General features: G+C 41.3%; 1 long non-coding RNA gene across 1 annotated transcript; it reads right to left on the bottom strand.

The window, feature by feature from the left end:
- On the bottom strand, window positions 1-14,550 carry LOC139354183 (uncharacterized). The gene is made up of 3 exons (XR_011605269.1): window positions 13,944-14,550; window positions 4,007-4,101; window positions 1-3,793 (listed from the first exon to the last, which is right to left on the bottom strand). It is a non-coding gene; the product is annotated as an uncharacterized lncRNA (long non-coding RNA).
- Between the last annotated feature and the right edge of the window lie 10,140 nt (window positions 14,551-24,690).

Here is a 24,690-nt window from a genome sequence, read left to right as displayed (position 1 = left end):
TTAATCATATTTGAAAATTTTTTCTCACGCTTATAGAAAAAAAATAAAATTTTTTTTCCCAAAAAATGTATGTGTTAAGGAGAAATGTGGAAAATTCGGGAATTCGCCAGTCCCTTGTCCGATACAAACGTAGCTTGCGATACTTGGGCCAGAAATGCTCGGAACTGTAGTGTAAAATCTGCAGTCCTGTACAAAATGACCAATCTTCCCTCATATTACGCATTTCACATCCAATCGGGCAACAAAATAATATTTCACATCCCGCCGCTCTCAGATGAACCATTCCTTCCTTTCGTTACATTTCTGCCAATATTGTCTTCTCGCCACTGGCTGCAGTAAGCAATGTCCCAGTCCAACCGCAGTTCCGCAGGTAATTTCTTAGTCACCATATAGACGAAGACATGACTTTAATGGAAGAGGTTAACGCCAACTTTTTCCAATGATATAATGCAGGAACGACAAGATTGTAAAAATCTCTTAAGCGAGACAGGGTCGCCGCTTTGCACCATGGGGTGATGCTCTAATACCTGAATATAATGTTGAAATAAATAAGTTTACTAACATTTGTAAAGCTACATGAGAAATTGTTTCGATCAGATTTTGATGCTGTATATCTTTGATATGTTCCCTGAAAGGAAGTCTTTCAGATAGAGGAATCTATGCAGATCAGTGAGTCTATGGCAATTGTGGACCCGCTCACCATATATTAACCTTAAATGCCGGTCAATCTACGAAATCACCGCTAAATAAAGGAAACTTAACCGTAGGGAGTATAACCTCAACGACAGTTGTTTTTCTGCTGCTATAAAACCTAAAAAACATGAAGATTGTTAGTGCCTGTCGCTGCAAGAAGACGACCTTTAGTCTAATTAGGGTTAGTTTTAATCGTTATCAACGTACGCTTCTTGGAACATTCCTTCAAGATCTGCCTCCATATAATCGTTCCTTAGCAATTCGTCATCCGAACGCACCAATTTTCGATGATTGTCCCGGAACTCCATGCGAATAGTAGGCAGGGATTCTAACCTAGTCTCCGTGTGCACTTCCGATGTGTTAGTTCAGGCTATGCGAAAGTTGATTGTTCCGCAATCATTTCCTCAGAAGTCCTAGCCATGACTTCACCCTCTTTCTCACAACAAACACAGTGCACTAACATTATATAAAAACCTCCTCGCGCTCAAACGTAGTAAAAGGAGTGACCCACAGATAGGTTCCAAACAGTCCAAGAGAAGTCTTCCGGGTCTCAGCACCAAAATGTGTTCGCTATGACTGCGTTACTACTGAGCCCTAATCTTCAGCAGAATAGGATGCGGCGCACAGAGTGATTGTCCACCTGTGACGGCGTTGAAGTTCCTCGGAGTGGAGATCTGTTTGCCAGGGTCCCAAATGGCAAGTCAAGAGGTTCCAACATTATGTCTTAAGTAATGTAAGAGCATGCAGCGTGCGTCTGTATATATTGACTGTCACTCGCAGACTATATCCATATACACATCATTTTTACCGAAGCTGCAGCTGACCAACATTATATACATATGTATGTAGAAACAAATTAACTGTGATCTGGTTCGGTATTTCGAACAAGACTACAAATAATGGGCAAAAAAGAGTGCTTCGCCCTTGGTATTTGGGAGGTTGAACGCTAAAAGAGATAGTGCAACTTAGAATTGTTGGAGAGTCAAGATCATGATTTATCCAATTTTTTTGTATAGGTAGTGGGCACAACTTTGCTACTGGCTGTTTAATAACACCACCCTGAGTCTTAAGCTTTACTACCTGGCCCAAACCGTCTTGACCGAAATGAGTTTCAGTAATTCGACCAAGAGCCCGTATATTGAACGGCAAACGCTCATCTTTAACGATTACTATATCTCCAGCCTACAAGTTTTGCCTCTTTTCCAACCATTTTGGTCCGGAGACCACGGCTTACAAAATTGCTCATCGAAGTGGTGACAGTCCCTCCACCTCTCGGTGGCAGACAGCTTATTACCTGGCTCTGTTGGCAGAGCGGGAAACTCCAACTAAGAAGTGACCTGGGGCTAAGACCATCAGATATTCCATCATTGTTTCGTGGATACAATGGACGAGAGCTTCGATTTGGGCTAAAACTGTGGCCTATTCCTCGTAAGTAAGCGTACGATCACCAACTGCCCTTTTCAAGTGGGTTTCATTGACTTAACGCCCGTATCCCACAATCCTCCAAAGTGTGGAGCGGAGGGAGAGTTAAAATGCCGCGTAATACCGTCATCAGCCAGCCTACCAAGAATAGCTTCTCGATATACAATTTGGATGCCAATTGGTCTGCTTGCAGCTTCCGATTTGCTCCAACGAAATTCGTGCAGAAGTCGCTTTTAATATGAACACATTTCCCACGTCGGCCGATGAAACGGTTAAGTGCTCCAATAAATGCGTCTGCTGTGAAATCCCCTACTGGTTCCAGATGGATGGCCTTTGTCACAAGACAATCGAAAACAGCGATATAGCCCATAACCAAAGTCCGTCCTCTCCCTTTAGATAATGATATGTTGAGCGGTTCCGCGTAGTCAATCCCAACTGAGGTAAAAGCATTCTGTGGCCGAATTCTTGCCGGTGGTAAATTACCCATCTGTTGGCTGTGATGCTAGGGTTAAATTAATAGCAAACCAAAAGTATTTATGTATTTCTCTTCGTACTGCGTTACGTCGGTTTAGAATTCAACATTTCTTCCTGATATGATTTAGCGTTAGGGCAGCACCTCCATGTATGGTATTGGCATGGCTGTAACGAATAAATGAATGGATGCTAATAAGGAAGAATGTATGGGGGACAACAATGCGTCCCTCAAGCGTCCTCCAAGTCGAATGTTTTTCCCGCATTTTATACGGGTTGAGTGGTGATAGCGAGTTTTGTTTAGGTTACCTTTTTCCTTCCGCAAAGCACTCCTTTTGGCAAATACGAAGCGAACACAACAACCCTACAGAAAGTTTGTTCACCGCGAGAGAATTGACTATTTGAGCAGATTTCGATGTCTGACAATTGCTTATAAATCTCTGAACATATGCCAGGATGCGAATGAGACTTGTGTACGATGAAAACCTTTCCAAGATAAATGATCCTATCTCTTTTGCTACAGAAATAGCGTTACAGTGTACGTGCTTCCGTTCGCTGGAGACTCGTGTATCGTTTCCAGCATCTCGGCAGTATTATCCTCAGATAACAAATATCGGCATTGATTTTCATCGCATATCTCCAAAATTTTGCTTATGGGTTGGCAAAAAACACTTTTCATCTCGCAGCACCTCCATGAATCCAGCTCCAGGTGATCATCGAATCTGACCAGAAAAATTAATATGAATAGTTAAGTGATCTTTTAGATACCTGAACATTTTTACAGAAATAACTACTGCGCACAATGCCGCTCTGGGAATCGTGAGCTGTGGCTTGATAGGGGCTACCTTGCATTTCGCTAAAACTTATTCCGCATAAAATGCGTCCATTCCTACAGGCATTCTTAAGTAAGCTGCAGCACCGTAAGGTCATCCAGATGAGTTTCAAAAAATGTGTAACTGTGGAGTTTCAATCGACAGTCCCCTAGTAATGTAGCGCGGTGTATGAATCGTAGACAAACTTGGCAGCTCTTGAATGAATTTCTGCCATTCTTTCTGAAAATCCATCGGTAAGTGGTCGTCCCAATAAAGTTTTGTCTTCCACAGAACTGGAACCATTCGCTTTCCAACAACTGTGATTGGGCTCATGCATTCCATTGAGTGGAAAAACCTTTCAATCGTCAAAAAAAAATTTTTCTTCGTTGGTGTACCTGAGGGAAGATCAAAATTAATTTATAATTAAATTAAGCGTCCAATATAACCCTAATTTTTTAATTATTTATTTATTTGTTTATATCCTAGCGCTACAAGTGCATACATATAATTATCGCGCTAGTCACATTGAGTTGATATTTTACATTATTATTATTTTTAAATTATTAAAACAATTTCTCTCACTCTCTTAATTAATATTAATGACTAACCATTCGCTTTCCAACAACTGTGATTGGGCTCATGCATTCCATCGAGTGGAAAAACCTTGCAATCGTCAAAAGAATTTTTTTCTTCGTTGGTGTACCTGAGGGAAGATCAAAATTAATTTATAATTAAATTAAGCGTCCAATATAACCCAAATTTTGTAATTATTTACTTATTTCTTTATATCCTAGCGCTACAAGTGCACACTTATAATTATCGCGCTAGTCACATTGAGTTGATATTTTACATTATTATTATTTTTAAATTATTAAAACAATTTCTCTCACTCTCTTAATTAATATTAATGACTAACATCAAATTTTCGTAGTTTCTTAGCTACTTTTATTATTGTTTTTAATATTTTTTTATATATATTTTTTTTTGTTTATTTTATTTCATTTCATTTAATTTGTATACTACTGTGTACTGGCATTTTAAAAGATCTTTAACATTATTGTAAAATTGAGCTGCGCTCCTAATTGTTTTGTATTACTGCGGTAGATAGTTCCATAATCGGATACCATTTATTAAAAATTGCCTTCTCGAGCACAGTGTTTGTATTCGAAGGCATACGTATTTGAAAGCGGTTGCGGAGGTTTTAAATGTATTTTGTATGGTTTGTTTTTAATTGCAAGCGTAAACTCATCCCATAATCAGTGAGTTTGGTATTCCACGGAACCCTCCCGTTTTATTGCATTTCAAATATTGTGACTCCTCGTTATCTTCTGAGAATGAGCAGGAGAAAGTGAACGTGCGTACCCACGAACCCGAATCTCACCCCCTACCCTCAAGTCCTTGCTCATGACTGCTTTTGCGGGACGGTGTGAAATTTTAATTTTGTGAGTTTTGTTCAATATGTGCAGTTTTATTTTAGAACAGAGAAAAGTATTCCATTGGAAAGGGCTTGAAAAATGCTTTCCAATGATACCAAATTTTTTACTAATTACGGTATCGGCGGTCATCGTCGTTTTATGCCATTTTCAGTCAAGTAGTGGAAATATACGGGAGCGGCGGTTTTCGCAACGGCGGTTTGTACGCTTTTCTAAAATAAAAACCGCACATTTTGAATAAAACTCACAAAATTAAAACTTCACACCTTCGCGCACAAGCAGTCATGAGCAAGGACTCGAGGGTAGGGGTGAGATTCGGGTTCGTGGGTACGCACGTTCACTTTCTCCTGCTGATTCTCAGAAGATAACGATAACACTGATTATGGGATGAGTATTCGCTTGCAATTAAAAACAACTCATACAAAATACATTTAAAACCGCCTAAAAAACCTCCGCAACCTACTAATAGCGGTTACTCTTAGCTTAAGGCTTAGGAAATTCGAATGGTTGCATCGCGACATAACTTAACTGACCACTTATTCATATCTTGCTTACACAGAGATTGCCTTTCCTTAACCTATGTCAAAGTAGTACACCTTCGATATTTACCTACATCCTAACCCCTCCTACACCACGTTAACCCCCGGTAACTTGTTATCAATCCTTGTGTTCGTTTTTCTTCTAATAACCATTCTACTGGGGTATTGGGCTGCTCCTTATATTCGAGAACCAATCGGATTGGTTCTAGGAGTACAACATGCCTGTATGCACTCCCTGTAGATGTCAACCTGTTAAGTGAACATTCTAGACTATAAAAATGACACCACTCAAATTGCTCAGGATCAGTTCTTCAAATGCCTCAGTACTGCATACGTATGGATCTAACCGTTGAATTTATCGATTCGGAAAACGAGGTTGAGATTGACAGCCTGGAATTACCACCTACGCAAGATTGTGAATTTTGCAATAATTGAAAATTTGGATCTGGATCTTGTGCAGGTTTCCGAAGCAGAAGATTCGGTTGATCGCCTCCTACAAAGCGTATTTCAACCGGCTGCATCGTCGACCCAAAATAGGGACCCAGGATTGGAGAATCTTGAGTGGAGCCAGTTTCCATTAGGGACTACTACGCAGGCTTTTTTGGAATCCCTTATTACACACGATGAAAGCGAAGTTGTATATCAGTGTGCCAATGAATTATTTCACTTGCGAATAATTTAAAAAATTTTATTTTTATTTTTTATTTACTAAGTTACAACTTTACAACTTTTCCTTAATACCGACTTTTATTCTACTGTTCACAATGTTTCTTCTATTGAACCGATCTTCTCGGATGCAAAAACGGACTGCTTGGCCAAGGGCCGATTATCTGATAAACAAACTTCGCTTTAAGAGAATTGGGGAACTCATTAAGAGTTGGACAAGGGTTGGACTCAAGAGAGTCGGGAAATGGGATGATCAAATTCTCTTCTCGATTGCTAAGCGGATTACGCTGCAGTTTTGGGGCTCGCGGGTGTTGACCGGATGCTTGTGTTTACATTAACTGGACCCAGCTTAGTTTATGCTAGGAGGACTGCGGCGCAATTGAATCTTAATAATGAACTTCGATTGAAGTGGGGGAGCTAATTGGGATTCTGTGGGAACGCTGAGTAAGGGGATCCCAGCTAAGAATTGTTTATAAGAAATTGTTTACGACTTGCGTAAGGAGGCTGGGCGCTCGAGCTGGAAGGCGTTCTCAGCTAAGAATTGTATATGAAGAGTTTGTTTATAAATTGGGTAAAGAAGCTGGGATCATGAGCTGGATAACTTGCACAGGAATTTCAATTGGACGACAACCTATCCAGGCCAGAAGATGAGGTTTTTCCTAACGACGACCACATCTTTGAAGAACTTATGGGACCTCAACCGCCACCGACTAACCATTATTTAACTTTGCTAGATGATGGAGATGACGACGCATTACTAGCTGTTTTATTTGATCTAGATTCTTAACTTTTTAATTATAAAAACCCGCTACATAAAGAAAAATAATGTAAAAACTATTTTAAAATTGTGAGCTTATAATTGTTTTTTATTTATTGGACTATTTTTCTATGCCTTAGCCTTAGCTCTGCGTTGTGAACCAACAGACAATGCATATTAACCAACCAAATTTTCCGTACTTTAGGACAGAAATAACAATAATAAAAATAAAATTTAGATTTCTGATGGGCGAAGTTGTTTATCTTTAAGGTATGCGCCTTTAGGCCGCTGCGAGTAGTAAAGGATTTGGTTATTGAGCACAACTCGCAATGATACTTCACCATTTCAATGTTTTTAAAAATAAACTGACTTGAAAAATAGATTTTGTCTTTGAATGCTTAGTAAGATGTTCAAAATGTTCAATTTGTAAAGTATTCATTTTAAAAGAGCGTACGAATATTTCTATGCCTCTCAATATCAATCATTGAATCGTATTCACAATATACCAAGCAAGTAACGGCTTCCGCTAGTGGTTCCGAAAATCTTCCTTCGATTCTTTTAGTACCTTTAGAGGATAAATTTGAACATAAAGTTGAATTTGATTGATCCGCAGTTAAGTCAAAGGCTAATATAAAACTGTTTAAATCAAACATTTCCTTAGTAATTAGTAGTCCACGATCGTAATGTTTAATTCCACATGATCTAAAAAGCATAATATAACGAATTTCAGAGCCTGAGAAGGAACTTGAACTCCATTAACCAATAAGTTCAAGCGTTGAATTTAAAAATGTTCAAATTGAAATGGGTCTCAGGCTCGGTTTCCTGAGTATAAGCGGTTTTTTACCATACAAAAGGCCAGAAAATTTGGTATTTGACCAATAACTGCGTTGTCTATCGACAGTGTATTGTTATGTGGTTCATGAAAAGTTGTGCTTCAAGTATCTTTAAATTTGATTCAGTGATTGAAATTAATTCTTAAATCAACATTGTTAACAAGCAGTTTGGCTTGATTAAAAATATCTCCATGAACTTTTCCGAATAACTCAACTTTGTTACTATTTAGAAAAATATTTTTAAGGGTTTCATTTGAGTCCAGATAAACATATTTCCCTGCTGTTATTCTTCCAAAATTGGGAAAATAACCTTGGGAGGCCAAGTGACTTTCAGAGGCGTCACTCCCATAGTTTAAAATTGATAAAATTTTCTATAGTGATAATTATTATCACTTTGCGATACCAGTATATTATTTTAATAAACTGACGAACTTCTAAATATTGAATGTAGAATATTGTTTACAACACCAACAGCATTTCCTTCAATGCTGTTGTTATCATTTTTTTAAAGTTGCACAACAAGTCGTAAATAAACACTTGATAAATCTCGATACGTTTCACCATTTCCCAAGCAAACAAATTCGATTGAAGAGACGCCGTCCAAAAAAGCAATTGGATTGTATGAGACTTCTTCAGTTCTTAGAATAGAACTTTGCGTGGGGTGTGCCGCAAACAAATCTAATTCACTTTTCAACCAATTTTACTTTGTTCTTGAATTTTATTTCTTAAAGGAACAAATTTCTCCCAAATTTATTGATTACAGCCCTATCAGTCTCAGCGGCCTGATTTCTTATAGCAGTTATGCCCGAAACAAAAAGTAATTTTATGTAATTAACTTTTTAATACCGCTAAAAAAATTTCCGATTCCTCGTCCTTGTTGCACTATATGCGGAGATATGTAAAGACTTCCCCCACCACACTGATTTACATAATAATGCTGATAAGATTTCACCATGATGACTTTTTTAGTTATAAATAAATAATATTTGGGTATGCATTATTTATAGTCCTGATCTTCTCCTTCTTCTAAAGTGAAGAGTAACGAAAATCGGAACAGCTGAAGTTTCAAATGGTACCTTATACCCATTGGAATCAGTAATTAGTATTGAGATTTCATTTGGTGACCATATGTCCAAATGATAATATTCAATATTTTTAAATTGAATATTTTTTTCTTTCCATTATAATGCAATACACGAAGGCATCGCGGTCTCTTACTAACTACTGACCTTGGTTTTATTATGTCAGTGTAAATAAAAATCAATTCATTTTCAGGTATATTCGTTTGAACGGATACATTTTTATACCTAAATGTTTCAGCATATACAAGTCTAACAAATTCTGTTTCTTCAACGACATTTTTATCTTGGTTAGGTGTATATTTAATGTAATTATTCAAATATATATCTGTAATACCGACTTCCCAATCATCGTTCATGTCTTCTGGAATGCTTACAATGTTTGTAAATGCACACTTTACGTTGTCAGGAAATACATTCATTACTTAACAATGTGATACAAATCTCATTTAAATAACCCATATTTGATTTTTATGGAAGTTAATGAAACGAAATCCAATTTAATTTATTTTTACCAGTTTGTACTGGATTTTTTGTTCTAACCGATCGCATTAACCTTTCACGTCCTGTTACATATTTAAAATTTTGATAAGGTAAAGTTTTCGTTTTCAATTTTTGTAGTTTTGCTTTTAATTTACGTTGTCGTTCATTAAGCTTCACTTTGAGCACTGGTTTCTCTAATCCTATTTTCTTTTTATCTGTTTGACTATCTAAAAAAGAGGTATCACTCACTCTTCGTTTATCTGATACAACATTTTCTTTTTTATTTGAAGTAAAATCCTCATCATCACTTTCAGGTGGTAAATCGGGAAACTCAAATTTTTCCGGACGTGACTGATCGTACTTTGATGTTGATTTTGATGTGCTGGGTTTTATATCAATCCAATCAGTGGATTGGGATTCAATTGTTTTTGTTGTAATAGGATTCGCTTTTTGTTCATTTTGAAGATTCCATGATTTATTACGCGTTTTATTTTGATAGTAACTTAATTCTTGACGAATTTTGAGCCATTTATCGAAATTACTTATTTTGGTTTTATTCAAAATTGGTAAAATTTTTATATTTATTATTTCATTTCCTCTATCATTGTATATAAATTTCTCATAGCTGTTAGGATGCATTAAAATTACTTTGCTTAAATTATGTTTATTCTTAATCATTTTTTAATAGTTTTCAAAAATTCCAGAAAGCAATGAAATTATTAGTGTGGGACTGGGTTGTGATTATACTTTCCAAATGAGTTGAAACCGATCTCACTTGTTTTGTTATATGTATTTTATTTATTATAGTTTAATTTTAATGAGTTTTTGTTTTATAAATTGATATGATTAAACTGATTAGTCTGCGTATTTTTATGTTCGTCTTCTCTTTTCACCAAATGCGTCGTATTTTACGTCTTCTCCGGTCGTCTCGCGAATTCTTTCTGCTTTTTTCGTCTTTTAGTTTGGCAGGCTTGCCCCGACGTTTTGTTCTCAATTTTTTTTTTTACCACCAGCTGCTCTAGGTTGCCAGACCAATCCCACATTAGAATCGGTAGAAATCCCGTTTTTTTAATAAGGACTTTTCTCTTAGAGTTTAATGTACGCTTTGGGCACGAAAGCATTTTTATACTTTTTAAGAGCATTAAGATGGGATTTAGTAACTTTATGGTTTCTTTGTAATGTGTTCAATACAATCTCTTTTATTGTTTTTACCAGGTCACTATTAATATTGCTTATAATTGCCTTACGTAGTCTATTGTCGGCCTTTTTGTGCACATACAATAAATGTTTGTTCGTTTTCAAGCGATTTAGGCTCTTTTTGTAAACCATTTTCATTTGAATAGCACACAGAATATTCTGAATTAAAAATGTCAGATCTAAATCTTAAGAGATCGTTAATGCCCTGAGTGAGATCAATAAGTAAATAACCGTGAGGTTGCTCCGTTACTTCTTCATATATTCTAAATAGCTCCGTTGGGTTTTCTGGGTAAATGTGTCTTGCTAAACATTGAAATTGAAGCTTATCACAAGGATTTTTGAAAGCAATAATGTATTTGGTATTTAGTGAAATATCTCTGGTGGGCGAAGATTTATGAAATATGTTCTGAGTTACCACTATTACTGATAAATTCCTATGGTGTGATCCTTTTGTAAGCAGCTCACACACATTCTTATTAAAGGCTCCCATCATCAAGTCATCCAATATTAAAAGAATTGGTTCATTCGTTTCATTTTCAACTGTTTCAGGGACTCCCTTAAAATATTAAATCTTTTCGAAATTGGGCTTGGCACTCTCCTCTGCATAACACCAAGTAATTCGGTCCATTGAAATATTAAAAAGATTATTCTTTTTGGTGATTAAATTTTCTAAAGAGGTTATTTTTCCCGATCTTGAGGGTCCACAAATAAGCATTGTAAAAAAATGTATAAATAGCGTAAACATTTTTTTATTAAAAAAATGTATTTTATTCGGAACGCATTTTAATATATTATATTATTACTAATTGCCTATATAATGTTTTTAAGTTACACTAGGTTTTATTAATATTCTCTTGATCGCGTTCCTTGGAGCAATAAATAAGTTATCATTTCCAAAAAATCTCTTAAAACCTGATAGGACCATAAATTTCTTTTTACTAAATTTTAAACACATGTGTCACCATTGCTATATATTTCATAATTGGTGTGTATTTAATTGTATTTAATGAACATCGAAGTGGAAGTTTTTTCTTGTGTATTCTACAATTCGTAAAAAAATTGGGTAGTTGAGTTAAACTTCTTCCAATGTCTATATCGATAATGTTTGATGATAAATACTTGATTAAAAAATTATTTTTAATTTCACCACGAACAATAACTGTGTTATACTTATTGAGTGGTGGGAGTATTTCTTCAAGACTTGTGTGTGGAATATCTCCAGCTGACCAATCCAATGCGTTTACGTTCTGTTGGTTAAGGTGCTGCTGCCTAAGAGCTCCATTATCCAATTCTTTTATGTTATATGGCGGTTTGAAATGAAAAAAAAAATTTTGTTTAACAGTTCCAGCAGGCATAAACGCCAGCTCCTTAACGAAAACTTGTTTGTTGTTACCAAGTACATATTGAAAATCTACTATAATGCTTGAATTACGATCGACTGTGTTCATCATTGGTTGAGATTTTTTAATCAACTGAGGGTGTGCTTACTAGGGCTTTCTCCTTTATATACCGGTAAGACAAGAACATGTTTACAGTTTATTTAAAGTAGTCTTACCTAATGGACATGTGTGTAACTAAAAGAAATAAAACTTCTCGAAAGAAACAGGACCACGAAGTCATTTTTGCATTCGAGTATTATGTTGTTCATAACTTAAAATTGAAATGTGGTCTGTCAACTACTCGAAAATTTTTGCCGATGGTTTGGATGCAGCAAAGTAAAAATAATTTCATTGGATTTGACAAAGACGAATGGATGCAACTGCTTACGTATAAGGAATTTATTCAGTTGAAACTGGACCAGTATGACTTCTTGATACCTGATACAATTATTGATCATCCGTGCTTGCACTCCATAAAATTTAACTTTAGATTTAGGAAATCAGATAATCAGTACGGTTTTGTGATTAATCAGTATGGTAACAAAATTGAGTTTGATTCTGAGTCCTGGAGATCATTACTAAGATTAGGCATAGGTTGGAACTCCATATAACGACAGCAAGTAATATATCTTTACAGTAATCATATTATTCCTAAGTGTGTATCTTTACAAAAATTTGATATTCAACTACCTGATTTAGACGGTACCTATGATAAAGATGTGCAAATAGATTTAACACGATTATATTTTGAAATTTCAAAAAAGATGCGTACAGGAATAAAAAGGGATGTTCTTGTATATAAACAAGCATTATTGACTAAGCAACCATCGTCATCAAATAAAAAGCAAGAAAAAACGCTATAGTCGAGTACCTCAACTATCAGATACCCGTTACTCAGCTAAATGAAGATATGCGAGCAGCAAAGCGAGATTAACATGCGCCACCTACCGGCGATAGACAGATTTAAGCGTTATGGCCGTTAGAGTGGGCGTGCCAAATTTTTTGATCAATCGATAGGTATTGACGAGACCAATACATTTCAGTTACAATTTTGTATCTAGCATGACAATGTGGGCGTCACAGGTTTGGGCGGTTTGTGGGCGTTAAAGTGGGCGTGGCAAACTTTTTTTTATGTCAATTGATAGGTATTGATGAGAACAAAACACTTCAGTTAAAATTTTTATTCTAGCATCAAAACTGTAGGAGCCACACTTTGTGGGCGCTAGCGTGGACGTGGCACTCTGCTGAAACAAACTTGCGTTGCGTAAGAAGCTCTGGAATCTGCACGCCAAATCTCAATATCCTAGGCCTTATAGTTTCCGAGATCTCAGCGTTCATCCGGACAGACGGACAGACGGACATGGCTAGATCGACTCGGCTAGTAATCCTGATCAAGAATATAGATACTTTATGGGGTCGGAAACGCTTTCTTCTGCCTGTTACATACCTTCCGACGAATATAGTATACCCTTTTACTCTACGAGTAACGGGTATAATAACACTAATAAATCAACACCTTAAGATGAGCAAACAACAAGTTGTCGATGAAATTTATAAGGCAGCGCGAAAAAACTTTATAAGGCGAAAGTTCGTTTTAAAAGGTATAAATGACACATGGCAAATTGATTTAGTTGAAATGATCCCGTTTTGAAAAAAAAGGGTTTTAGATATTTACTGACCGTTATTGACACGTTCTCAAAGTATGCATACGCCGAGGTAGTTAAGACAAAGTCTGCCCTGGATGTAGCAGAGACAATGAAATCTGTTTTTTAAAAGAGTAAAAGTGCACCCAAGAATATTCAGTCAGATCTAGGGAAAGAATTTTTTAATTCCCTTTTTAGGAAATTAATGGATAAATTTGATATAAATCATTATCATACTTATACGCATCTCAAGGCTTCTATATGTGAACGCTTTAATCGTACATTAAAAAATCGTATGTTTAGTATGCAGGGTAAGTATAAGTGGATTAATAACATCAATTATCTCGTAAATCAATACAATAATTCTTATCACCGAACAATTAAAATGAAGCCTATAGATGTCTGCACGAAAAATGAAGAGTTTATTTTAAAATCAGTATATAATATACCAAAAATATTACCAAAACATACATTTTTAGTAGGTTATTTTGTTAGAATAAGTAAATACAAGGGAGCATTTATGACGGGATACGAACCTAATTGGACCACAGAAGTTTTTAAAGTTTTAAAAGTCAAGTCTACAAATTATGTTTTAATTCTGGAGCCACGATCTATCCCTCGCCGCTGTCCGTGAGGGTGAGGGGTTGCGATCCAATTGCCACCGTGGCTGGTCCGGGGGAAGGGGTGATGATACAGTGGCCGCCGTGGCTGGCTGCTATTATGGATGAGCTGGGCGGTTGCCACTGGCTCTCTTCTTATGAAGATTACGTCGGGAGTAACTAACTCCGTTGCTAACGGCCCTTAAGGCTCGATAACCAATTTCAATTAATAAAGTAAATGTTGACGGCCAATGCCGGAGTTTTATATTCAAGCCAATGCTCTTTAATGAATGTCCAAGTAAAACTAAAAACATATTTGACTTTACGTAAGCTATGCGCGGCCGGCAAGCCGACCGCTCGTGCAGCAAAGTGCTGACACTAGCAAAATCAACATAACTCACCATACAGTGCACCAATAAGAACCAGGCACGGCCCCTAAAGATGTTTATGCTGATTTTGCAACTAAACACTAGGGTGATCCAAAAATCACCCAAGATCTGTATCGACTTATAATTACTCCTTAACAGTGTTAACAACTCCCCCCTTAGGAATATGACCGTCCTCGGTCATTTGGAATTTGTCAACGACTTGTTGGATCTCCCGTGCGTCTCGTCTCCTCCTCAGCATCTTGATGAGTAGGAAGGAGTAGCTGATGAGAAGACTGGCTCCCTAGCCAACCGCGAACCAGGTGTCGATAGTTCCAGCCGATTTCACTTCTTCCTTAAGCCCTTGGATAACCTCCAAGTTTTGGGTGTTAATTCTTTGGAAAAGTGGCATGCTTAGTGTGGAATCGTGGCCGATGATGTTGAGTAACGGGGATGCCGCCATGCCCGGAGTTTTTTTTATGGCTTCACGTTGGTTTGAGTATTTGGTGCCATTGATGAAAGCCACTCGCTCGAACGTAATGAGGTGTGTGCCGTCGGTGGCTATTTCAGGGCCGTCGTCAGTGCTGACTTTAGCTGGACACTCGTTGATTATTATTTCTCCGTCATCTATTAACGTGATGGGGTCTAGGTGGCTGGCTTGCGTCTCGCATAGTGCGGTACTCCCCGCGTGTAGGCCTCGAGCGCAAGTATCATGGGTCGCCAGCTTGCAAAACGACGCGTAAGTTGTTGTTACGCAATCGGTGACTGCTAAGACGTCGCTATTGCATTCGGCTACTGTGTTCTCCTTCAATTGCAGGTTGGTATGTTGGTGTGATACAGGGAAGATCGTGACTTTTTTACAAATAGTTTTAATCTTAGGGTATGCGATTAGCACATGGATTATACTATCGGACTGAAGGACTCTAATGTTAGACGCCTCTAGTAGGCTAATGATGGGGACTTCTGTGGGGTGATCAACAAATACAGACTTCAAATCATTTTGATTAAAAATTGCTGGGTTTATGATGTTGGCTTTTGCAAGGGTGACTGTAAGCATTACGTTTTGAATCTCGGTTATTAGTATTCTATTTCTGGCCAAAAGTACTTCGTATAGGTGGGAAGTGTCAACTATATTATTTTGTTTTGCCTTGATAATTTTATTAACGGCCTCTGTTAATTCATTAATTTTATTCTGCGTTTGCGTATTTATTATAGCCTGCCGGTTATTTGACTCAATTAAACGTGCCTCGGACACTTTTAGCATATCGAAGTCGGCCGCATCAGGTGTGCCCGCAATTACTTTGAGTGCGGTGCCTAGGAAGTCTAGGCTCCTGGCCATCCTATGGTGTATTTTTAAGACAGACAATAAACATCTAACATGTTCGGTATCGACGTCTAACAATTTTTTCATATGAGACTGTGGGAATAAATCGGACAACCTAGTAGTTTCTTCTACTATAATTGAAAATTCGGACAAGTTACTTGAATGTCGAAGCAAGTTTCTTTGTTCCCATACCAACGCGATTCCGTCCGAAATTGGGATATACTGAGCATGCGAATAATCCGTTACTCTAGCGTTAACTACAGTTAACGTTATCAATAAAATTCCCGCGATCCTGTAAGAAGGCAAATGTTAATCTACTGTGTATAAAATGGAGTAACTATGCTAAGGTGTAAGTATATATGAAAATAAAGTAAAAAAGGTAAAAAAGGATGAGGGGTATTTTTATCTAAGGTTGTCCTTGTGGACCACCCTCCCTCTAATAAGGACAGACGTTCCCATGTCTGCTTGTACACGCTCTTCTGTGTACAGTGCGGTTAGTTTATTTCCTAATGTTCAGGCCCACTGTCCGGCGAATCTGGACTGGCCCCGCTATCCAGCTGCACCAGCTGCACCGCTCTACCGCTCTACCGCTCTCCCGCTCTCCCGCTCTCCCGCTCTCTAGCGCTCCCGCTCTCCTGCGCTGTTCCTAGCTCCCGCCATGAAGTCTCCGCTGCGCTTTGGAGCGCAGAGCGGAGCTTAGACTAAGTCAGTTCGATTTCTGAAGTTCAAGAGAATAAACCGCGGTCGTACCCCCGCCTACTTTTTACCCAGTTTAACTTCTTGTGAACTTTTTATTTCCGACTAAGGGGCAAATACGCGTTCGAGTGGTTTCTCCCCTACAGCTTCATCAGCACCAGCAGCAAACCGCACCAGCAGCAAGCCAGCGAAGCCCTTCGAACCAGCCCGCCGACGCCGAACGTTTTCCCGCCGTCGCCTCCCACGCCATTCCACCAGCGCCAGCACGGTACCCCGCTGCCCCCCGGCGTACATTTTGATCCATTCGAGCCGATAAGATAAGTAAAGCTTTTCGTTATATTAATTGCCGGTCTGCAGTCAGCCACTCGAAAATAATTCGTTTGACTTTCTGTACGATTTGTCTAAAATCCTAGTCCGATTAAATCCGACAACGGCAATTAAAAATTACTTCGCCATTTTTTTCTTCGATTTTCCTTTTGCTACGTGCGGCCATATTGCCAATTTTTTCCGACTCCTTTTTTAATTGCATTTGGCCGCTCATCCATACTTACATACACATATACAAAATCGAGAAAAAAAATTCCAAGCTTAAAAAAAAATATTGTGCAAATATAAGCCAAGCATACAGTGAGAATTATTAAATTTCTAGTGTTCTGCCAATTCAGGCCCCCAAAACTTTTCAAGATTTTTCTCTCTGTATATCCGCAGCCGCTAAAATACTTGCACATATTTTTTCGTTTTTCCAAATACAGTCCACACACAATAAATCGAAAACTTCCACAACAACACATACCCCGCCGGCAATAATTATTTAACAAATTTAAAACCGGCGAAAATTACATACATACAAATATATTCCATCCATACAATTATCTACATCCATACAAATATCTACATCCATACAAATATCTACATATATACACATATCTACATCCATACAAATATCTACATCCATACAAATATCTACATCCATACAAATATCTACATCCATACAAAAATCTACATATATACACATATCTACATACAGTCACATATAATTTTTAACTCCACCATCCCGTTCCGACTAATTAAAGTTTTCCGTCGGCCATCCGGTAAAAAATAATAAAATACAAAAATTACACCAACCGACGAGAAAATTTTTTGGTCATTGTGTTTTTATTTACCATCAAACTTTTTAGTATTTTTTTGGTATTTGGTATTTACTCCGTAAAATTTATTTTATTTAAACGGGAAAAATACCAGCACTCCACTGCATGCATAGCATCCTCCGTCCACCATTTTTTTGGTATATTTTTAGTATTTTTTCCTCGAAATATTAAATCAAATTAAAGCAATACTCCAATATTAAATAATCAACCGATCTCATCCTCCGACCAACAAATTTTGGTATTTTTTCTTCATTTAGAAGTTTAAATAAAGGCGAAAATATTACAATTACTCCACCGGGGACTATATATATACACATAGTTGGTATTTTCCCCCCTCAATTTATCCAAACGCAAAAATACCAGCAAAAAATATACCAAACTTGATCCCAACCATAATACATATACCAAAAGGGTTAAATATTATAGAATTACTTCTCAACGGGTGATATTCGAACTCATCACTCACTGTTCCTAATCCGTATTATTGGGTTTAATTCCGCAAAGTAACCAGGTCGGTGCTTGCTTCCAATTTCTATTTCTCCGATCCACTACTTTTTTGTCGACACCTCGTTTCACTGTTCCAGAAGTGGGCCAGGTTTCCTATTTATCCGACATAAACAAAGGCGAACAGATTCAGACCCAAATAAAGGTAATTTCTCTTTAAATGTCCGCTGGAAGTGATAACAACAAGTTGTCTATTCCACCTGCCGTAGTCCCAGGCATATCCGTAGATCCGCCCACACCCGAACTAACTGCCAAGACCTCGTCGCCCCGAAAAAGGGTCACCCGTGCAAACGTCAAAATGGCACTAACACCTTCCCAGATCGCTCTAAGCAAATTTACTGAGGTCTCAGATCGGCTGAGTGAGTTTGAATCCAGAGCAAACACTCCTTCGCCGATCCCTCCTACTCTGTCTATGCTGAACATCCGCCGCGAAGAAATACGCGCGTTATGGGACCGCATCAAGGCAGAATACGATGAATGCACCGGGTGCATAGCAGAAGCCGGAGACAGTGCAGCTGATAGTTTGCCAGTTCTCAAGGCTAAATACGGCTACTGCTATTCCGTTTACGAGAGATGTGGGGCTCAGATCGCGGATATGATAGCCCAGGCTCCCCAAGTTCAAGCTGTTCCTACCCAGACTTACATTCCCTCTGGATGTCGGCTGCCTCCGTGCGATACCGAGGTTTTCACCGGAGACTATCTGCGGTGGCCGACCTTTAGGGATCTGTTTACGGCCATTTACATAAACAATCCAAGGCTGACGCCAGTCGAAAAATTGTTCCACCTAAATGCCAAAACAAGCGGCGATGCACACACGATAGTGTCAAACTCCCCCCTTACTAACGACGGCTTTCGCTCAGCTTGGGCTAACCTAACTGAGCGTTTCGAAAACAAGCGGTTGTTAGTAAATAGCCAATTGAAAATACTTTTCAATGTGCAGTCCGTTAATCAGGAATCTGGGTCAGCTATCCGTGAACTTCAACGTACCATCCAGGGTTGCCTTACGGCTTTAGAAATGTCCGGAATTGAAACAGAAAATTGGGATTGCCTCCTAGTGTACATGTGCTCCTCCAAACTTCCTAAGCTCACGCTATCCTTGTGGGAACAGTCCCTGCACAATAAGGCAGAGATTCCGACGTGGCAGGAACTGAACGCCTTCCTTACGGAGCGTCACCGGACCTTAGAAGCCATAGACGACGTACGGCCGTCGGGATCGAGTCAATCTCTGCCAAAAACATCCGCCCCCACTGCAGCGCCTCGAAGAATAAATTCATACGAGACAAGGGTAGCACCCAAGCCAAAAGGATGTGACCTTTGTAAGAAGAAAAACCATCCTGTCCGCACATGTGCACGGTTCCTCCAGATGACGGTCGACGAGCGTTCGGCATACATAAAGAGGAAGCAGCTGTGTCTAAACTGCTTCGCACGAGGGCACCAGCTGCGTGATTGTGAGAGCACTCATAGTTGCTTTACGTGCCGCGGCCGCCATCACACCTTACTACACAGAGGCAACTCCTCCCAATCGCCTTCGAATCCCGCCCCAAGACCCAGATCAAGACCAAGTACACCAGTTGCCACCGCTTCCCGGTCCACGGACTCGACAGTACAAAATTACTTCGCGACGGGGTATAGATCCGTCTTGCTGGGCACCGCCATAATTGACATATGTCACTTGGGGTCGAATTTTAAAGCTCGTGCCTTGATAGATTCAGGATCAGAGGCAACCTTCATTTCTGAGCGGCTGTTCAATCTAATTAAGTTGCCTCACCAGGTAATCCGAGCCCAAGTATCAGGCTTAAACCAGACAGTATCCGCTGAATCCAAAAAGCTCTGTCAGTTTACCATCCGTTCTCCGACCAGGCCTGGCTTGCAAATAAACACGACGGCCTATGTTCTTCCTCAATTAGCTGGAAACCTTCCATCTTGTCCGATTCCGCAACAGTTTCTACGGGATCTTCCCGAACTGTCACTAGCGGATCCAAAGTTCTACGAGAGTGCACAGATAGATATTCTGGTCGGGGCCGACATACTGCCATCCATTCTCCTAAGCGGCACCCGGCCGAATATTTGTGGCTCTCTTCTCGGGCAAGAAACCATTTTCGGGTGGATCCTAACAGGACCCGTTCCTGCTCCAAGGGAAAATCAGATTTCCGTTTTTTCCACACGAATCTCCCACACAGTTGACACGTCCCTGGATAGGCTTCTCACCAAATTTTGGGAGGTGGAGGATCTGCCAGTAAAAGTGACAAAATCTTCCGATTTGGCTTGTGAGGAAAATTTTCTCCGAACGACTACGAGAGACGATAACGGCAGGTATGTCGTAAGTCTTCCGTTTCGTGATCCTCAAAACGTAAAATCCGCCCTCGGTCACTCCAGATCCTCCGCGTTGTCGCAGTTCCTAAGAACCGAGCAACGCCTGAAGAGGGACTGTCAGCTGAAAGCCAAATACGACTCCGTGATTCAAGAGTATCTCGACCTCAATCACATGAAAGAGGTCCGTCCTACCCATAATTCTGCCAGTTATTACCTTCCGCATCATGCTGTGCTCAAGCCGGAAAGTACAACCACTAAGTTACGTGTGGTTTTCAATGCCTCCAGCCCTTCAGAGAATGGGGTCAGCTTAAATGATATCCTTCATGCTGGCCCAGTCTTACAGTCCGATCTAACTATCCAGATCCTGAAGTGGCGATATTTCCGATACGTCTACAGTGCCGATATCGAGAAAATGTATCGGCAGATATGGGTAGATCCGAAGCATTCCCCGTTCCAACGCATTTTATTCCGCAACAGCGAGGGGCACATTCGAGATTTCGAATTACAGACGGTAACTTTTGGAGTCAATTGCGCGCCATTCCTGGCCATTCGAGTCCTGCAAAAGTTGGCAACTGACGTGCAGCTCAGCCATCCAAGAGCGAGCAATGTCATTCGAAATAATATGTATGTAGACGATGTCCTTGCGGGAGCTGACTCCGCCGAGGACGCTAAGTCCATAGTTCGCGAGCTACAAAGTGCTCTAGATTCCGCGGGGTTTCCACTGAGAAAATGGACCTCCAACAACAAAGAAATATTAGCTCATATCCAAAGCGATCATCTTCTGACAGCCGACTTCCTCGAGATCGACACTGAGAGCACAGCCAAAACTCTCGGCGTACGATGGAAGGCGACGTCCGATGAGTTCTTTTTCGTCCCACCAGATTTAGCAACGGAAATCTCCCACACGAAACGACAAGTCCTTTCCCAAATTGCCAAGCTATTTGATCCAGCAGGCTGGCTCGCTCCATTTGTTGTGTGTGCCAAAATCTTTATGCAAGAGATTTGGCTTCAGGATCTAGGCTGGGACGATAAACTTCCAATTGAGCTGTGCCAAAGGTGGAACAGCTTTCTCCAGAGCTATTCGGTCCTAGACCAGGTCAGAATACCCAGATGGGTTTCCTTCCGTCCAGAGTTCCGCGTAGAGCATCACGGATTCTGTGACGCCTCGCAAAAGGCATACGGTGCTGCGATCTATGTGCGCGTAGAAGTGGGCCATAAGACGATGGTGCACTTGCTCACGGCCAAGACGCGTGTGGCGCCAGTCAAAACGGTGTCCCTTCCCAGGCTGGAGTTATGTGGGGCTCTCCTTTTGTCCGAGATGGCCGAAGCCATTCTTCCAAATATGCCGAGGCTGACCTCAAAATTCCATTGTTGGACCGATTCCACGATTGTGCTAGCATGGTTAGCAAAACCAGCGTGCCATTGGACTACGTTCGTTGCCAACAGGGTGACGAAGATCACCGAGTCCACTGAGGCGGCCAATTGGTCGCACGTTCAATCCGAACATAATCCAGCTGATTTGGCTAGTCGAGGAGTTCCCCTTCAAGAGCTGGTGGATAACCCGCTTTGGTGGCATGGACCCACTTGGCTGCAACGTCCACGCGATCAGTGGCCCAGCCAGGGAACCGACCTGCCGTTGACTGAGATCGAAAAGCGTGCCGTTAAAGTCCATGTGGCGTCTATGCCGTCAGAAGATTTCCTAGATCGCTTTTCCAATTTAGATAGAGCTTTGCGGGTCCTCGCGTATGTCCATCGATTTGTCCAACGATGTCGAAGACAATCACCGCCTTCCGGGGTCCGTGTAGAGGCCCAGGACGTTGCCGCCGCGGAAGAACTCATGACGATTTGCACTCAGCGCAGGTATTTTTCTGAAGAATACCGCTGCTTGAGTCAGAAGCGTCCTGTGCCCGCGGCGAGTTCGATTCTCTCCCTGAACCCCTTTCTAGATAAGAAAGGGGTAATCAGGGCATGCGGCCGCGTAACGGCCTCCGACAGTTTGCGGTATGATGAACGACATCCGATAATCCTGCCGTACGAATGTGCACTCTCGCGGCTTCTGGTCAAATTCACGCATCTCATTACGTTGCAGGGTGGCAACCAGTTAGTGGTGCGTCTCACTCGGTCCAGATACTGGGTTCCGAGAATAAAGAACTTGGTGAAGGCAGTGGTTAACTCCTGCAAGGTCTGCGTTATCCACAAAAAGAGATTGCAAGTCCAGATGATGGGAAGTTTTCCGAAAGAGCGAGTGTCCTTTTCCCGCCCGTTCACGTACACAGGGATGGACTACGCCGGCCCGTTTGACATAAAAAATTATACCGGAAGAGCTTGTCTCATTACGAAAGGGTATGTGTTGGTTTTCGTTTGTTTTTCTACAAAGGCCATCCATCTAGAGCCTACATCCGACTTAACGACTGAAAAGTTTCTGGCCGCTTTCGCTCGTTTCGTCTCTAGAAGAGGGTGTCCTCGCCAAGTCCAATCCGACAATGGAAAGACCTTCGTCGGCGCCTCCACCGTGCTTTCCCGAGACTTCCTGCAAGCCGTTAAGGAGTCTGTGACCGATGCCTATAGTCATCAGCAGCTCACCTGGCAATTCATTCCTCCGGGGGCACCCCACATGGGAGGCCTATGGGAAGCTGGTGTCAAGAGCTTCAAGACCTTGTTTTACAAGTCCACCGCTACGCGGAAGTACACCTTTGAAGAGCTGTCCACCCTCCTAGCGAGAATCGAAGCTTGTCTGAATTCCAGACCGCTATCTCCCATGTCCGAGGATCCAACTGATCTCTTAGCGTTGACACCAGGGCACTTTCTTGTTGGTGGACCTCTTCTATCCATAGTGGAACCTGAAGTAAAGGGCGAATCCAAGTCCATTCTGAACCGGTGGCAGCACTTAAAGTCTCTCCATCAACAATTCCGCACTCGATGGAAGGATGAGTACCTTAAGGAGCTCCACAAGCGCAACAAGTGGCAAGTCCCCACAGAAAATCTGCGTGTTGGCGATCTGGTCGTCATTAAGGATGACAATTTGCCCTCAAATGAGTGGCGACTCGGAAGAATAGACTCCGTTTTTCCGGGAGCCGATGGTAATGTCCGCGTAGTCGACATTCGTACGACACGCGGCATTGTCAAACGTCCAGTGACCAAGGTGGTTCTTCTTCCAAGAGAGCCGCCCAAAACTACCTCGTAACGAGCCGCGTTTCTTACACACCCTAGTCCGTAGCCATTTTCCACGTCAGTGTTAATCAGCCGTTTGTTTTTTTCCTTATCCACACTCTAAACAGGAAAATGGCTCCCCGTCCACGTAGCGCTCAGGCTCTGGATAGCAGACGTACTCGAGGTACTCAGTCCTACCGATGCCGAGTCTGCCGCGGAATCCATCCTCTTCGGAAGTGTCAGAGGTTCCTAAAGCTGAGCGCAGAGAAGCGGCTGCGGGCAGTGCTTATTAACAAGTACTGCGCGAACTGTCTCGCACACGAGCACTCCACTGGGAGCTGTCGTAGCGGTGACCGGTGCAGAACGTGCAACCGGGATCATCACACGCTGCTGCACATGCATGACCTTGGTTCCCGGAAAAAGTCCGGCTCCAAGCAAAAGTCCCGCTCTAAGCAAAAGTCCCGCTCCAAGCCACAGCCCGCTTCTCCGCAGCGTTCGCGCCGGCAAGATCCGCCAACTCGCCAAACGCCTGCTCCTCCACCGCGCTCAGCATCCTCGACACCAGCTCCGTCGCTCGCCGCACTTCTCCAGCGGCATAGCGTTAATGTCCTCCCGACTGCTGTGGTGATCGTCGAGACCGGAGAGAAGAAGTTCGACACCGCCGCACTCATCGATCCGTGCACCCCGACAAGCTCCATTGATGCATCCCTGGCCGCCGCGTTGCGTTTGCCGACAACGAACGTGGGCGACGAGAGCATATGCACGGCGACGATTCGTTCGAGGGTCGACGAGGCCATCAAGCTGGAGGTGGTCCTCAAGATCGAGCCTAACGTGCGCATCCGCACTCCCATCCGTGCGCTCAGTGAGAGCGTCGTCCAAAAATTTAAGGAGCTACCGCTCGCGGATGAGGTTTTCCACCGGCCAGCCACGATCTCATTGATCCTGGGCGCAGACGTCTACCCGAAGGTGATAAAGCCGGGCTTTCACATGGTCGACGAGGGACTGCCGGTAGCCCAGAAGACGGTGTTCGGGTGGATCGTCTCCGGCGCCTGTACGCAGGCTTGAGGCGTAGGCGGCTGGCCGAAGTTCCGTCCCCGTTATTATTTTTGCAACGCTAGCGATTGCAAGGGGGGCGGAATGTTCAGGCCCACTGTCCGGCGAATCTGGACTGGCCCCGCTATCCA

The sequence above is a fragment of the Drosophila suzukii genome, assembly GCF_043229965.1.
Source record: "Drosophila suzukii chromosome 2 unlocalized genomic scaffold, CBGP_Dsuzu_IsoJpt1.0 scf_2c, whole genome shotgun sequence".
Lineage (NCBI taxonomy): Eukaryota > Metazoa > Arthropoda > Insecta > Diptera > Drosophilidae > Drosophila > Drosophila suzukii.
The sequence above is the reverse complement of the archived record's forward strand: the minus strand, read 5'-3'. Positions and strand labels throughout refer to the sequence as shown.